The 18,027-nt window shown below is 31.7% G+C and overlaps 1 long non-coding RNA gene and 2 other non-coding genes across 3 annotated transcripts; all 3 read right to left on the reverse strand.

The window, feature by feature from the left end:
- Positions 1 to 2,368: 2,368 nt before the first annotated feature.
- Positions 2,369 to 2,460, reverse strand: LOC131072965 (small nucleolar RNA Z103). The gene has a single exon (XR_009112802.2). It is a non-coding gene; the product is annotated as a small nucleolar RNA Z103 (small nucleolar RNA).
- A 10,705-nt stretch (positions 2,461 to 13,165) lies between these two features.
- Positions 13,166 to 14,286, reverse strand: LOC131072936 (uncharacterized). Its single transcript, XR_009112788.2, has 2 exons — positions 14,090 to 14,286; positions 13,166 to 13,468 (listed from the first exon to the last, which is right to left on the reverse strand). It is a non-coding gene; the product is annotated as an uncharacterized LOC131072936 (long non-coding RNA).
- Positions 13,920 to 14,011, reverse strand: LOC131072966 (small nucleolar RNA Z103). The gene has a single exon (XR_009112803.2). It is a non-coding gene; the product is annotated as a small nucleolar RNA Z103 (small nucleolar RNA).
- Positions 14,287 to 18,027: the final 3,741 nt, after the last annotated feature.

Consider the following 18,027-nt stretch of genomic DNA (forward strand, 5'->3'; position numbering starts at 1 on the left):
GGAATGATATTAAATGGGAGAATAAGCTGCCAAAGTTTTTCCATAGAGTTTTTGAAGGTTGATTGTCAATATGTTAAACCATAGTAAGTGCTTAAAGCATCTAGGCATGTTGAGAAATTCACATATCAGCATGAGTTATCAGGCAGATCACTTGTTTGAGGAAAGAAGGTAAATATGAATTGAAACAAGTGCAAATTTATTTATGATCATGGATTTATGGATATTTTGATACCTATAAAAATTGTAAGAAAAGATGTATCACAACCCTTATTGTTTTAAAATTATTATTTGATAATTAAATTAACTGTATAGATTTTTAATATTTTAATTAATTTTTTCTTCAAATTTTAAATTTAATAAAATAAGAAATTATAATAATAATTAAATATATAATATTATTTAAAAAATTATATTTACAAAACTAAAAAAATAATAATAAATGAAAAGCTATTTCATATATTTAAACAATATTTATTTTATTAATATACATATAAAAAGAGAGGTTTAACCTTTTAGTTTAAAAAAAATTAAAATAATTATTAAAGAAAAAAGTGATTGCATATTTTATTTTTAAAAAGCAATATATATATAAAAAGAGAGGTTTTCCCTTTTAGTTTCAGTTTAAAAAAAAATTAAAATAATTATTAAAGAAAAAAGTGATTGCATATTTTATTTTTTAAAAAGCAAGAATATATATTCTTTTAAGGTAATACCCTAGAAAAAGAAAAAGTAAATGTTTAAATAATTATGCCACCTGAGCTTAAAAGGAGGTTTATAAAACACAATCAAATTTAAATTTGATTAATTGAAGCTAAGCAAATGAGAAGAATTTATTTTGTAAGTGCATGAGAGGGGAGACTAAATATAGAAGTGGAAGCTACAAATTAAGACCTCAAAAGAGTAACTTCTTTATGAGAAGATGCATAGTTATGGGAGAGTGGGCACTTGGGATTGCAAATGGGCCAATCCCAAATAAATATCTCAAAGAATAGCTTCTTTATGAGAAGATGCATAGTTATGGGAGAGTGGACACTTGGCATGCAAATGGGCGAACTAATTCACAAATTTTTAAGATTTGGGGTGAAGCATCAATGGGAGTCTCTCTTAAAGATGCATATGGTAAAAAGAAGACAATTGATTAGAGAGACATCTAAGCAAGATAGTTGGGAAGACTTAATCTTTGCAAGTTGGGAAGACTTAATCTTTGCAAGAAGGCCAACCTTAAACCACACATACTAAGCCTAGAAATCATCAGTGTCATTCTTTGCTGAATTTTTCAGGAAGAAGAAATAGAGATCTTTAACATCTACATATATATTTCATATATATAAAAACATTTATATGTATATATAATGAAATTTAGAGTGCAACTTTATGTTCATTTTGATCCACAACCTGCTTATGTCCATTTTAACCTCCAACCTGCTCATACTCGTGTGTGTGCCTTGTACTATTTTAGAATATCCTTTTGTGTAAGCCTGTATCAACACACTAACCATCCATATCTCCTTTCCTATGCTAATGCCAATAGCTCTCTTTATCCCCTTGTCAAACCATAAAATGTTATACTAACCCTCAGATGTGTAAACCCCACCTTTATGAACCCGGAATTAATGAGAAAACATACCACTAGATGGCTCCCTTCAATTTTAAGGTTCCTTAAATTGAGCCAAATCTTCGTCGCAAGGAAAAGGTCTCGTTTCACCACTGAAAAGGGAGGGCTTTAGTTCAATACAAAATTAGGACAAACAAGTGTTTTGAATGCAGACATGTAATGTTGATTTCTACAAATTGTAACAGTCCAGTTGGAAACATACATCACAATCTCTATCTGTGCAACCCTTTTGGACCTTTCATATTACTACTAGATAGCGTACGGATGCCATTTCAGGCTCTCTTTCTTCAAGAATGAGCCTATCAATCAATGTAAAATTCATCAAATCCAAAAAAAAAACAGAAACAACACTACGCTATAAAACTTTTAAATGCCGAAATGTGAAGACTATGGCCTGTCCCAGAGGATTATAGCAGCAACGCCACATTACCCAGGGCCATAGAATATAGCCTTCTACCACTTGGAGGCGCTTTTCTCTCTTGTATGTAAGAAATGAAAAACGCCGTCAACAAGCAGATATTTGTTGTGTGACGTTCACGATGGAATTTACGACACGTTATTAGTCGCTCCAAGCCGTGAGGACAGCTTAGTCCCCGTCAACTCTAGCATACGATTTGTTAAAAATAAAGACAATTAGGGTTTTAAAGATAGGGTTTGAGAGACGCTTACAGACATTTACAGATTTCTACGGTTTGAATGAAAATGTCTTGTGCATTGAATAAATTACGAAAAAGATTAAAAAATCCTAACCCGATGGATCAGATAATCTGGCTTAATCTCTAATGAGATGATGCAGTAGAATGGAATCATTGTCGATCATTCGGGGAAAGAATCCTCATCTCCATCCTTTTACACATCTAATAAGAATCAAATCGATTTACATCTAATAAGAAACCAGGCAATTCGCATGGTAAGAGTATTACCAGTGCTTTCGTTGAACAGAGAGAAGTGAAAGCAGCCGACTCTCATGGTTTTCCCCTATATCGATATGCCCTGTTCTTCGTCTTTCCTTATTTATAGACATTTTTTAGGGTTTGTTTTTCTTGTTTTGATTTTGCTTGAAGTCAGGGGCTAGGTACATGTATTTTTGTGTTTGGGCTTGCTCTTTTGTTAGACGTTCGTCTCTGTTTTGGAGGAGATTTTGGGTAGAGCCTTAAATAACGCTTATAGTTGTATATTTATTTATTCTAAAATAATGTATATTTAAATATTATGAGAACAATTTTGAAAGAGTATTTTTTTTGGAAAAATTATTTGATAAGTAGGGTGGATTATTAAATTTGAGTCTTAGGTCACGCAAGCTCTTTGATATAGAATGTGGTAGGTTTTTTTGGAATGTGTTTTCTATGTTATGCTTTCTTGCCAACAATTCATAATTTTTTTTTTATAAAAATTTATATTTTAATCTATCTTCACTAAGTGTATTCATAGCTTTTGTCCACCAAAGTCTTGTTCATTCTTGATAACACAAATTTGTCAAAGAGTATATGACATTATATTATGGTTCTCTGTTTCATGCTCCTTATACAATCTATCAAAATATAGTAATAGAAGCTCACTACCATTTTCACTTCTCAAAACCTTGATCTTCTTACCAGTATTATTTTCTATGGGAGCCTTAAACTTTAAAAAAATGGACGAAGACTTTAATTTTACATCTAAGAAAATATACTTATGTGCTTCATTTAGATATGTAAAAAATATTCTTGAATTTAAAGATTTTAAAATCAAAGAAAAATATAGAACTAATAAAATTAAAATGAATTAGATCCAACATTCTAGAAAAATTATGACAATTCAAGTAAAATTGAATAAGGTTTTGTTTTTCATATATTTAATGTTCACATAAATCAAACTTGAGAATGCAATAATTTAAACCTCGAAATGTGGTTAAAACATTTAGACGGCTAATAATCAAACATTCATGAAAAAAATAGCGGTATGGAGCCATCCAAATTCCTTAGACATTCCCTCAAGACCATAAAACCTTGCAGTTTGAAACTAATGATCAAATGGGGCACTACTAAGAATATAGCGACTGAACAAGTGGATGCAACATACCATCTTAACATGTTGCCATTAACGATTAAAAAAAGCATGTCTTCAAAATAGAGCTTAAGCCCCTCTCATGACCCCCGCCTTAGAGGAATTTTCATGGATTTTCATGGTTGGGCTTCGTGTTTTGTTAAATTTTTGTTTTGTTTTGGATGCTCTCTTTTAGAGATTTAGAGTGTATTTTTTATTATAGTTTAATATTATATTATATTGTTATTTTTTATTTAATAAAAAAGTTAAATAAGCCATTTATTTTTATTAGAGGAATTTTATATGATAAGAAAAGGGAAAGGGGAGATTTTAGGTAGAATGCTAAAACTTTTAAAGCCTTGTAGTTGAATATTTATTTTGTTTATAATAATTATAATATATGTTTAAGTATTATGAGAATAATTTTTAAATAGTAATTTTTATGGAAAAATTATTTGATAGGTAGGGTCGATTATTAATGTATGTTCTTGGTCATTATCCATAATAATGCAAATGTACACATATTTTTTTCTTAGATTCCAATGCAAGGTTCGAAGATAATCTACAATTGTAATTGTCTCCCTATAAGTATGGCGAATACTATAGCAATCCAAGGAATTTAATAGCTTCCACCCTTCACAAAGTGCATTATTTATCTTCTATTTGATGGATTTAAAATATTTAATTATATTTAAAATGTTAATAGAATGTCCATGTCTATCAATGTCTTTCAATATATATTGTTCCAAGTGAGACATCCCAAATTAAGTGTTTATGCCTCAACTTCATTATTGGTTCCACGTGGTATTTTTTGAGTTTTTGTAACAATTGAATTTCATTTATAATCTTTGACAATACATCCTACTCAAATATGTGAGCGTTCCCTTTTGAGGCTTCGTCAAAGTTCAATTTTGTCCCACCTTTAGAAGTTGATCCCCATTTAATTACCTCTCTTTAATGGGATTTAGAAGCCACTCCAAAATCCCAATTAATAGGGGGAATTCATACCCATCCATTTATGAGAAATTCTATTACCCCAAAGAGAACTTGTTCTTGACAAACATATTTGCAAAATTATGATTAACTGCCTTAATTACAACTCCATCAACTTTCCTTAAAAATGAATCCATAAGAATCATTGTTGCGTAAAAAATCCTCCTCTCCAGGTTTCTTTTCATAATTCCCATACTATTGAGGAAGGGAAGAGATTTTGAATATGAGATCACAGTGATATTTTGTGAAAGATTGGCCAAGATGAAAAAATAACCTTTATGTCATTTGGAAGAGCTAAATACCAATCTATTCTAGCACAAAGTCATTGCCACCATTTGCTAGCAAAGGCACAATTTAAGAGAAGATGATTGAGACTTTCCTCATCTTTTTCGCACTATTTAGTAGAATTAGAAAACTTGGATTAGAGGTGTAGTTCAAGGTCTAATCAAATTAATCTTTGTAAAAGCCAAACCCTTTCATTGCTTTTATTGGGACTTAAACTTGTAATGCAAAAGTTTGCTTAAGTCGTAACTCCACTTAGGCATCATTTTCTCCATCACATTTAACTAAATTGATAAATCTTTTTATAGGTCTCAATTTGTTAATGTTTCCTTTGTCTTGTCCTTTGTCATGTCCCCCATGTGCATATCATGTATTGGAGGTAGCAAAAATCCAAAAAAGTTTTAGATGGCATTTTTTGATCATTTCTTTCAAGTGTGGGAAAGTTTTCAATTTTGAACCTTCAAATTTTCCCATCTTAACATTCCTTTCATTTATTTTTTACATCGTTCCTTTATCTTTGTCATCTTGTCACATTGTGTCTTGCCACAATGTCTTTCATTTGAACCCTAAATCTTGATGATTTGCCTTAAATTCCTTTGTGTTGGAGTTCTAGACTTTCCCTTACCAAAGTATCATACTCTTCATACTCCTAAACTCCTAACCTTGATTCTTCTCATTAAGTACCATATCAAGATCATATGTATAGACTTGTCCATACTTGGGTACCTCATAACAAGAATTCCCAACTCTAGATTTTTAACTCCCTAGTCCTTGCACTAAGCTATATTAGAGTTAGTGTTTCAATCATCCCACTCCAATAGTATGTATTTCTTGATATCTTTGATCCTTAATCCCTAAACTCTATAACTCTCACCCTCGATGATTATATGTGATGCGGCAAAATCCAAGTCATTGCCTCGTCCTCCTCATTTGTGTCATAAGTAAAAATAGTTAAGGAAAATAGAAGTTTTAAAGTTCAATTTGTTAGAGGTTGAGACTTTACCTTCTTGACATTCTTTCCCTTTAAATCCCAACTCTTTGATTCCTAAGTTGTCTTTTGGAGCCAAACTTGTAAACATACCTTTGCTTAGATAACTTTTCCTTAGTATCCTTGATTCTCAACTCCTATTTGTTTTTATCAAAGATAAAGATTCAAAAATACTTTTAATTTGGTACAAGGTATAAATTTTACTTTAACCAAACCCCAATCCCTAACATTTTTCACTATGTTAGCTCATTGGGATCATGAGTTCTAACTTTCCCCAAATTGCATACCTTGGGGGATGAATCCCTTGGTACATTTGATCCTTAAATCTTGATGACTTCTTTTAGTTTCCATTTAAGAATTAGAGTTATAGTGATTCTCATCCCTATTTGATTGAATTACGAAGTATGCCTTACCATTGACCTTTGAAGCTCTTAACAATTCATACATTTGATGCTATTCACTCCCATCTACCATCACCAATTATTAACTATATTTGATATTGCAATGACTATAGAGGTGTTTTTATTTCCCAAAAATGTCTATCCATCACAATGGTATGTATCCAAATGTACTATTTAGTGGTGGGGGATGAAGATCACCATAATATTTTTAATGAGATGGGTGTGCCCTTGACACAAATAATTTTTATGCTAACTCTAAGCCACCTTTCAACAATTTTATGAGATCTCAATTTATTCTACACACAACGTTAGTGATATTTTATTTTTAAATAAATTTCTAGCATAATTGATGTGTGAGGTAAATATGCGTGCTAAGAATAAACGATTGAAACAACAAGGAAATCAACCAAGCAAGCCATTAACTCAAACACCTCAAGATTGGGATATTTAAAAAGAAAGAAATGAAGCATAAAAGCATAAAAAAAAAGTGAATGCAAACCTCATTTACCAACTTTGATGGATGGAATTTTGCATTATAATGGTATGATGTAAAGAAAGTGGATAGAATTCTACATTATGGTATTACAAATGTATGAAAGTGGAGGATTTGATCTAAAATGAGGAGGGATTAAATAGGAGAAGGGGGGAGAGGAAGGGATTGGAAAATGCAACACTTGTCCTCAAGGAGGACAAGTGACAATCCTAGAAATGACAAGTGCAACAAGATTCCACACTTGTCTGGCTCAACAAGGGAGGACAAGTGTCCCTTGGAGGGACAAATGTCAAAAGGGGCTTGACATGTGTGCATAAGGACACATGTCCAATTTGGGAGGAAGCCACCCAAAAATAGAATCAAATTTCCTAATATTAAGGAAATTAGGGGAATATGTGTGCATACACATGTGAGGGGAGGTTAGGATAAGGTTAGTTTGGGGAGATAGTGTTGGTTAGAATCCATGGGTTAGATTGAAGGTTAGGTTAGAGGAGGGTTAGTTAGGTAGTTAGAAGTTAGGAGACATGTGACATATTTAAATAATTATTTAAATGAGGCGAGGGAAATTAATTAATTTAGAATTAATTAATTAAAGGGATTAGAGACGAGCATTAATTAATTAGAAATTAATTAATTCAAAAATTAGAAAGGGGGGAATTAATTAATTAATTAAATTAATTCAAGGGATTGGAAGGGGGAATTAATTAATTAGATCAATTAATTCAAAGGATGGGCTTAATTAATTAAATGGCTAAAGAAAATAAATTTGACTAGATTGATTAGCCAAATTTAAGTGCCTACAATTGATATCCAATCCCGATTCATTTTCTTGTGTGGATTTTAGTAACTAAATAAAGTGTTATAAACACAAGTTCATTTGATGTCAAAGGTTCTTTTCATTCTTATTTTGATAAGAACCAAAGTGCAAAGAGAATTCTAGGATTCCGTATCCACCAATTCATTCACCATATGGGTAATTCACTATAGAAGTTGCATAGAGGTCATTGGTTAGAGTAGAAATTTGTAATCTTATGTCCCCTTAGCCAATTGTTGACATTTTGTTGAAAGTTTTTTGGGTATAGAGATGTGAGAGACCCTTCTCCTTGTGAAATTCTACCTCACCACATATTTTGGTTCAATTGTAATACTAATTTGATAAGTGTCACAACATTTTAATGTATTGCAAGTTGTGATTTGTAATGGTCTCTTAGTTGTTGCATATGAGTGTATGTAAACTTGGAGAACAATTATCAAGTAGATATGCTTACTAAATATTATAGCTTTGTTGTTATTGACCATAATCATTATGACTCAATGTTGCAACTAGGAAAATTTCTAAAGCAAAAAAAATATTTAGTTTGAGAGAATCATGTCTTGCATGTGTATATCAACTTAATATAAGTCACAACAATGTGTAATATTGGTTTAGTGGTAGAAATTGATATAAAAACTACATTTGAATATCACTATAATTTATTTATATGTATATCTTCAACCAAGATAAAAACCTTGTTCAAGGTCACCTCTACGAATACCTTATTAGGTTTAGTTGAGCCAAAGGAAAATACGAGTTTATCAATTCCCAACAATTAGCCTATCAAAATGATGTGGACAAATAGAGAGGGCAAGATGATGAGGAGAACCAAGAAGCTAAGGAAAAAGAGGAAGAAGGGGAAGAGCATAACGAGGAGGAAATTTGAATAAATGGATAAGCATGATATTTTTTTAGGCTCCATTAAGGGAGATTTTGTTGTCCTCAAAAGCAGGATGGGAGAGATTGAAAGAAACATACAAGAATATAAATAGTGTAGAGATTGAAAACAGAATTGGAAAAGCATTTATCGTCTCATCAATAATTTTCAAAAGACATTGAATAAAATAGATAAATCTCTCAATAGACTTGTAAATATTACTAATGGGATAATGAAGAAAGTTGTTATGGACACTATTACTGGAAACTGAAAATTAAGAAGCAAAGATGTGTGAAAGATATACAAGATTCAAAGAAAAAGTGGAAGAAACTGAAAATTAAGAAGCAAAGATGTGTGAAAGATATACAAGATTCAAAGAAAAAGCGGAAGAAGGCTAAGAATTCTCTGGAGCAGGCAACTTGGGAGGAGTCCTTAGACTCTCTCAATGAAGACTAGAAGTATACTAGGTCTAGGTTGTTTTTGATCTTTTCCTCTGATATGTTTAGTTAATTTTTAGTCTTTTGCTTTGTAGTGTTGTTTCTTGTTGGTAGATAGAGTGCTGACTAGGGTGCCAATCTTCTTGTTTCTTTGTTTCTCTAGTAAACTATGTTAAACTTTATGTAATAGGTTTAGGGTCCTTCTCTACTTATCTAATAAAAACAATTAACCTATCATCACCCACTCTTTGTTCATGAGTTGGTCTTGCTACCTTTAAGAATGACATATTATTGGCCTTGAAGTGGATTTGTCTCTAGGCATGTGGGCAATGATTTTGGGACCTAACTAATATTAAAATTATAATTTTTGGGATACAAAATAAAAAATAGAGAAACTCAATTTGTAATCTAGAGTTGAGTTTTAGAAAAAATATACATTTGATTTTTTTGGGCCTGTTGCATAATTCTCTTTGACCCTTACATTTTTTAGTCTACAAACTCATTTTGAGATTTGAGCACAACTTTTTAGGTGGTTTTAGCTCACAATTTTATGATTACCATTTGATGGTTTTGTATTATATATATAGTAGGTGCTTGAGATGGAAGTTGTGAGAGAGATTTGTACATGCTATTAAGTTTGGTAGAATTCTTCTAGATATATAGGTGGCAATACTCCTATATGGGTGTGCTTTCTAAGTTATTATAATCGTGTTGTTTATTGAATGATGCAATGGGATACTTTGTAGAGTGAGGTTTTCTCCTCGAAACGTCATCGTCACGTACACCTACATAATAGTGTTTTTTTGTTTTTTTGTTTTTTTGTACTTTGTAGAGTGATGTTTTCTCCTCGAAAGGTCATCGTTCATGTACACCTACATAATAGCATTTTTTTTTTATTATTAAAAGAGAAATTTGCACAACTCTCCTCAAAATTTTAATGTAGGAAGCATTTCTAGTTGCTGTGAAAAGAGTCATTACATAACTAGTTAGTAGTTATCCACTTCTTAAGATGACCTATTCACATTGACTTAAGTTTACTTAGAGGATATTTAGCAATTTGTCTCACCTCAAGTGGTTGAGACATGTGTACTCACCTAGTGAGACACCTCTTGCCTACACACATGTCAAGCGTGCTCATAAGTGTCACTTAAATGTAGAGGTAGTTAGTCATTGTTATATATTTTCTCTCTTTACTTGCTTGCCTACATAATCAAGCCTTCTATGTATATTTGATTTAACTATTGCATAATATCATTTCAGTTGATTATTTGTTTATTATTTGTAAAAATATTTTTGATTTTTTGCTTGTAGATCTTGAAAACTCTAACATTGTATTAGTGCCTCCAAATAAAAACCCTTCTCTTATTTTGAGCAATTACCCATTTTGAATATTGAGCAATTACCCATCTAGCTATTCAATGCAATCATATGACTCTTCAATGATTGAATGAACTTTATCTAAACTAAATTTGTAGTTTAGATCAAGTTGATTCAATCAACAAATTTAGTTTAGATAAAGTTGATTCAATCATTGAAGAGTCTCTTAGCACTTTAAAAATTAACAAATTAGACCCAATGGAGAGTGATGTTGTGCAAGTGGAAGTTGAAAGTCGAATGGCTGAACAAAACAAAAGGATTTGATAGAAAAAAAAAAAGGGTACGAAGATCCAGAGAGTAATCATGAAGACGTTGAGACGGGTGAAGATGAACTTGTGAAGATGAACTTGAGGAAGATATGAATGGCGATGCTGGGTGGATGACCATGACAACCAAATTGTGAGGCAAAAGGAGGAGAATGTGGCAGTCATGAAACGACTATTTTTTATGGAACATGAAATGGAGGATTTAAGCTATCGTATGATGAATTTGGAAAATGAGAAATTCACAAAAGAGTGGGAGTTTTTTTGAAGAGAAAAGAAATGAAGCAAAGAAGAATCTTGATGCTATAGACTGGTTGGTTGAAGATGAGAAGGGCAAATCTCAAAAGCAAACAGTGGTAGGGTGCTTGCAAAGAGATGCGATGGAGTCCGAGGTTGGATTCTTGTCCTGCCATATTGTCCCCATTTCGCCCCAACTTGCCTATGAATGGCAAAGAAATTTTATTGAATGGTGATGATGTGGACAAGGAGGAGCAGAGTCAAAGTCCTATTTATGATCGCAAAGGGAGTCCCAATTATAATTCCTACAGGCCCGCTAAGAATCAGCAGGCGTTTTTGGAGAGGGATGTAAGGCATTGCAAGGATAACCAGTCTAAGAGCGAAAGGAGTGAAAGGTGTGAGACAGAGGCAAGTTTTTAAACGAGGCTACCCTATTGGCAATAGAGATAGCCACCCACACCAAGGATAAGACAGTTGCAAGGGAAGATGAATTGAAAGAGAAGATGAAGCCGACGATGATTATATAACTTGGCACGACAATAATACGGTTGAAAGTAAGCTGAATGATCCAAAACGATATTAAGTTGCTCTTGTGAGAGTTCAATCACAAGTTCATTACAAAAGAAAACTCCAAATGTCAAAGGATAATCGAGCTCTTTAGCATCTACAAATGCATAAACATGCAAATGAACTAGAGGAAATGAGAGAAAGTATGGAAACGAGGGATTGGGATGACAGCTTACAATCCAAGAAGGAAACTAAGGTCGGAGTAGGTTTGGCAGAAGGTCTAAAGGCCAAAGAAGCGATTGCAAATTTTATTTTTTAAAAAGCTATTCTTTTAAGGTAATACCTTAGAAAAAGAAAAAGTAAATGTTTTAAGTACCTTATTTTAAAAGGAAGACAGAATTAAACACTTATGCCACCTGAGCTTAAAATAAGGTCAAATTTAAGGCTTAAAAGTTTTAAACACTTAACGTTGACTTAGTGTGTACTCAAAGTTAAGCATATAAGAAAGATTTATTCTTTATTCTGTAAGTGAAAGGCTAAATATAGAAGTGGAAGTTACAAATTAAGACCTCAAAGAGTAACTTCTTTATGAGAAGATACATCGTTATGAGAAAGTGGGCACTGGAAATGCAAATGGGCAAACTAATTCATGGATAATTCACCGTAACACTTGTAAATTGGACAACAACTAACAACTTCAAAAACGAATCCTAATAATACAAACTTAATGACTCTTGGAAGATCAAGATTGCTGCATACTTTCTCATACAAACTAAAAATAAGTTTTTCGTTAAGTTTCAACCAACTATTATAATGCTAAGGCAGCCGATGGAACATCTCACACGTTGCTAACAGATACAGATTGATAAACCTGATTCCTTGTTTAAAAAGGCAGATGAACCAACCAAAGTTTTACCTTTTGTAAGAGAACTTCAACACTTACGTCGCCATTATTGCTTTGTCAATGGCTGGTGATTCTAAACTTAATCAATCTTCAAGCATGAATGGGCTTGGTTCGAGTTCTTAGATTTGACGAGGACAAAGAATGCTGAGCAGAAGTTATACATCAGCAACCATAAACTTTTACTTTTCTCCTTTTCTTAAATTTTAAATAAAGATCAGGCTTTTTTATCATATATATAGGGGCTGAAATAAGGGGATTTTGTTGCCCTCGTGAGAGAAATAAAGAAGAAAAGAATTTTTAGAAAAAAATAAGAAATCATATTTGTTTTATTTTACATCTATAGATGGATTTCATATATATAACTTTTTATATCTATAGATAAATTTAATAGGAATTTTTAGAAAAAAATAAAACATCATACATCTATAAATAGATTTCATATATATAACTTTTACATCTATAAATAGATTTCATTTATATAAAAACATTTATATGTATATAAATTACTCATACATAAATAATGAAATTTAGAGTAACTTAAAGTTAATTTTGATCCACAGCCTGCCCATGTCCATTTTAACCTCTCCAACCAACCTGCTCATTCTCGTGCGTGACTTGTACTATTTTAGAATCCTTTTGTGTAAGCCTGTGTGAACACACTAACCATTCATATCTCCTTTCCTATGCTAATGCAAAAGACTCTTTAAAATTTACTAATCCCTTTTCATTTAATTTTTAACTCCATCCTGTATCCTAACCCGACATTAATTTCCCATTGTTCTAGCTCTCTTTATCCCCTTGTCAAACCATAATATGTTATACTAACTCTCAGATGTGGAAAACCCACCTTTATGAACCCGGAATTAATAAGAAAACATACCTCTAGATGGCTCCTTTCAATTTTGAGATAACTCAAATTGAGCCAAATCTTCGTCGCAAGGAAAAGGTCCCGTTTTACCACTAAAAAGGGAGGGCTTTAGTATTGAATACAAAATTCAGAGGGAACGATGGTCAAATTTCAAGCATGCCTAAACTGGCTCTCGTACTGGAATTTCAACAAACATTGATGCTATGTGCAAATTAGGGCAAACAAGTGTTTTGAATGCAGACATATAATGTTGATTTCTAAAAATTGTAACAGTCCAGTTGGAAACATACATCACAATCTCTACCTGCGCAACCCTTTTAGACCTTCCATGTTACTGCTTGATAGCGTACGGATGCCATTTCAGGCTCTCTTTCTTCAAGAATGAGCCTATCAATCAATGTAAAATTCATCAAATAAAAAAAAACAGAAACAACACTATGCTATAAAACTTTTAAATGTTGAAATGTGAAGAATATGGCCTGTCCCAGAGGATTATAGCAGCAACGCCACATTACCCAGGGCCATAGAATATAGCCTTCCACCACTTGGAGGAGCTTTTGTCTCTTACATGTAAGAAATGAAAAACGCCGTCAACAAGCAGATATTTGTTGTGTGACGTTCACGATGGAATTTACGACACGTTATTAGTCGCTCCAGGCCGTGAGGACAGCTTAGTCCCCGTCAACTCTAGCATACGATTTGTTAAAAATAAAGACAATTAGGGTTTTAAAGACGGGGTTTGAGAGACGCTTACAGACATTTACAGATTTCTACGGTTCGAATGAAAATGTCTTGTGCATTGAATAAATTACGAAAAAGATTAAAAAATCCTAATCCGATGGATCAGATAATCTGGCTTAATCTCTAATGAGATGATGCAGTAGAATGGAATCATTGTCGATCATTCGGGGAAAGAATCCTCATCTCCATCCTTTTACGCATCTAATAAGAATCAAATTGATTTACATATGATAAGAAACCAGGCAATTCGCATGGTAAGAGCATTACCAGTGCTTTCGTTGAACAGACAGAAGTGAAAGCAGCCGACTCTCATTGTTTTCCCCTAAATCAATATGCCGTGTTCTTCGTCTTTCCTTATTTATAGACATTTTTTAGGGTTTTTTTTTTTCTTTTTTTGATTTTGCTTGAAGTCAGGGGCTAGGTACATGTATTTTTGTGTTTGGGCTTGCTCTTTTGTTAGACGTTTGTCTCTGTTTTGGAGGAGATTTTGGGTAGAGCCTTAAATAACGCTTATAGTTGTATATTTATTTATTCTAAAATAATGTATACTTAAATATTATGAGAACAATTTTGAAAGAGTAGTTAATTATTTGATAGGTAGGGTGGATTATTAAATTTGTGTCTTAATTTGAGTCTTGGGCTCGGCAAGCTTTTTGATATAGAATGTGGTAGGTTTTTTTCGAATGTGTTTTCTATGTTATGCTTGCCAACAATTCATAAAATTTTTTTTTTCTAAAAATCTTCACCAAGTGTATTCATAGCCTTGTCCATCAACGTCTTGTTCATTCTTGATAACACAAATTTGTCAAAGAGTATATGACATTATATTATGGTTCTTTGTTCCATGCTCCTTATACAATCTATCAAAATATAGTAAAAGAAGCTCACTACCATTTTTACTTCTCAAAACCTTGATCTTCTTACCAATATTATTTCTTATGGGAGCCTTAAACTTTATAAAAATGGACAAAGACTTTAATTTTACATCTAAGAAAATATACTTATGTCCTTCATTTAGTTATGTATAAAATACTTGAATTTAAAGATTTTAAAATCAAAGGAATATATATAGAACTAATAAAATTAAAATGAATTAGATCCAACATTCTAGAAAATTTATGAGAATTCAAGTAAAATTGAATAAGGTTTTGTTTTTCATATATTTAATGTTCACATAAATCAAACTTGAGAATGTAACAATTTAAACCTTTTAATTTTTATTTTATTTTCCAAGGTCCTTTAACCCTTCTCTCTAAGATTATCCATTCTTTGGTGCCACAACATTGTCTTCTTGCAATATACTTAGTTTCTAAAGCAATAGTATCCTTTGATACCCAGAAAGATGACAATAAAATATAGATGTAATACTCTTATTTGTTATTGGTTCTAATGGAAAATTTATTGATTTTTAGATTGCTTCACTATAGGTATAATGTAGAAAATTGTACACCTGTGTAATTTGTATTATGTTTTTGGATTTCTCAGTCAATTGAAAAGAGGAGTCCAAATCCCCTAGTCAAATTCCAACACTCAAATTCCAAGAGGATCATCACATGCTTAATATAAAATATTTCTTACACATATCATAAGAATACATTACATGACATAATTATCCTCCTAACCAAGGCATTCTAATTTGTCTTATTCAAATCCTATAAGATACTTTATGATAGTCATGATGAGAGGCCATAGGTCGTGAATGTTCTTGGTCAATGTGTGTAGCTCCCTCTCACAACTCTCATATGTGTTATATAGGCTCTTAGATTTTTATGTGTGTGGCCCAACTTTTCGATACCATAATTTTTTATCAATATGAGTAGCTAATTGAATTAGTTTTAAAAAATTGAAGATCTTACAAAGTTCTATGTCTTCATAACCTACTTTAGTTGGTTAAAAATTGTAAAATTATTTTAGTAATTTTTACACCTTAAATCATCCTTTATAACCCAAAAATTACATTTTAGTATTCCTAACATAAAAATATCAAGTTGAGTCACCTTTCTTAATAATTACTTTATATGGATCTCCATATCCTTTTCATGTTTTAGTCACCTTTCTTAATAATTACTTCAATGCATGTTTATGAATGCTCATTACTTTAAGAAAAAATTCCATGATAGAATTTGCATGCACATTAAAGGGAGGTAAATGTAATGGTGAATTTTGAACACCTATTTCCAATTTTCAATGAATTTTTATCCTATTTTGAACAAATTCCTTAATATAGTTACATATTGACAATTGGCATAATCTTATGTAGTGGTAAGCTTATATCAAGTGGTTGATATTCTGTAAAGCCTTGCAATTTATATTATTTCATATTTTCTAGTTCACTAAGTAGCCTTCAAATATTTCTTATAGTTGTGCTATAAAAAGGTGTTATTAGAGAGAGTCTAAGAAATAATTCAATATGTCCATCCAATCACCTTAAAAATATGATCCTATGATGTAAAGGGATTTCAATAAAATAAGGTGAAAGTAATATGTGGGATCCTTACTATTGGTCTAAGCCATCAACTAGTGTATCCTCATAAGTAAAAGTGACATTCCTTATGATTGGACCCACAAAATCCTTTAAATAAAAATAAAATCACATACCAAGACAGATCAAAAGCTCACACAAGTTTTAGAGAGAGAATAAACTAATTGTAATAAAAGTTATTACACATTATCCAATTGACCACAAGGGATGTCATCCAATAACATACACGACTTAACAGTTGTCTAACACCTCTACAAATCAAATCTTAAGACCATGACTTCTCTATGGTCCTTACTTTGAATCCAAGGGAACACAATATTCAATTACCAACCACTGCAATTAATATTTTCCTTACAAATATGTTCAACATTCATCACAACCACTTCTTTATAGAATTTGTTGAAGATCAAACAACTCACTTGCCCAAATATTACATACTTAATTCATAGATAGTGGGATATGTCTCTAAAAGTACTCATACACAATATCCATAATTTATCAATTATCGTCTAGATCATTTAAAGTATAGGATGAAGAGAAACATAATGATATTTTCATGTCATTGTGCTATTTTCTCTTGTATATAGTGGTGGATGCATGTCATTTAATTTTCTTAGAACTTGTTTTATATATTTGAGCTTTTGATCCTAATATGTAAATTTCTTTCTTACTCCTTTGTTGCCTAAAATAGCTATGTTTGTTTCTAGCATTAAGCTATGTTACACCATATTCAATCTTAAATCATGTTGTGGCATTAATATATGAGGTTGCTATTCTAGAAGTTCTAAACCATAAATTATGTGCATAGAATCTTGTGACTAATAAGTATGTTTGATTGACCTTGTGGTTGTTAATTATAATACTATGAGTTGTAAAGCTCTATCAAATTCTGTGAGGAAACCTCTTCTAGATTATGGCCATGTGTTCTTTTTATTTGAATTCAATATTATTTTCCCCTTTCCTTTGAATAAATCAACTATAAGCTATAATGGATAAGAAGTTGACCCTCATTCCAAAGATTGGTTTGTTGGTTGTGTCCCACACCTACAAACCTTTTTATTGTTGGTGGTACCATTTGGTGCATATACTTGTTAGAACCAAACTGATATTTTCAATTGTTAACAGTTCCCTTATCCATTACTATTCTCTAATTGTACATATTTATATACATTTCACCTTATCACATCCTTATTTCTATACACACATGTGAATTATTATACCTATACATACAATTACAACCATACATTGATTATCTACCTTGATATCAGTACCTTTTGATCCCACGTCAATCCTGCATGGCATTGAGTAATTTTGCACCACATGAAATTGACCCTAATATCTATAAAATTTTTTGACTCTACATATTTCATTTCTACTATGAGCTCTTAGTACATGTTTCACATGATTAGTTTTTGTCTTTGTATTTGAAGGCATTTAATGTGCATTCATTATCCTCAACTACACACCCAAATCTTATGCATTAAAAAATAGAATCATTTTGAGAATATTTTGTTTTTGAATACTCAAAGAAACCTAATTCCACATTCATCATTTTAGAAAATTTGCATGATTGAAGATGTATTTGACCATTTTTATATTTATAAAATTATTTTAATCAAAAGGTTGACCTAGGAGAACAAAACCCTTATGGTTAAATGATTTGTCCAAATTATTTAAATACAACCAATCCTTGATAAGCAAAATATTTTATAGTTTAATTTGG

Source organism: Cryptomeria japonica, chromosome 3 (genome assembly GCF_030272615.1).
Source record: "Cryptomeria japonica chromosome 3, Sugi_1.0, whole genome shotgun sequence".
Classification (NCBI taxonomy): Eukaryota; Viridiplantae; Streptophyta; class Pinopsida; order Cupressales; family Cupressaceae; genus Cryptomeria; species Cryptomeria japonica.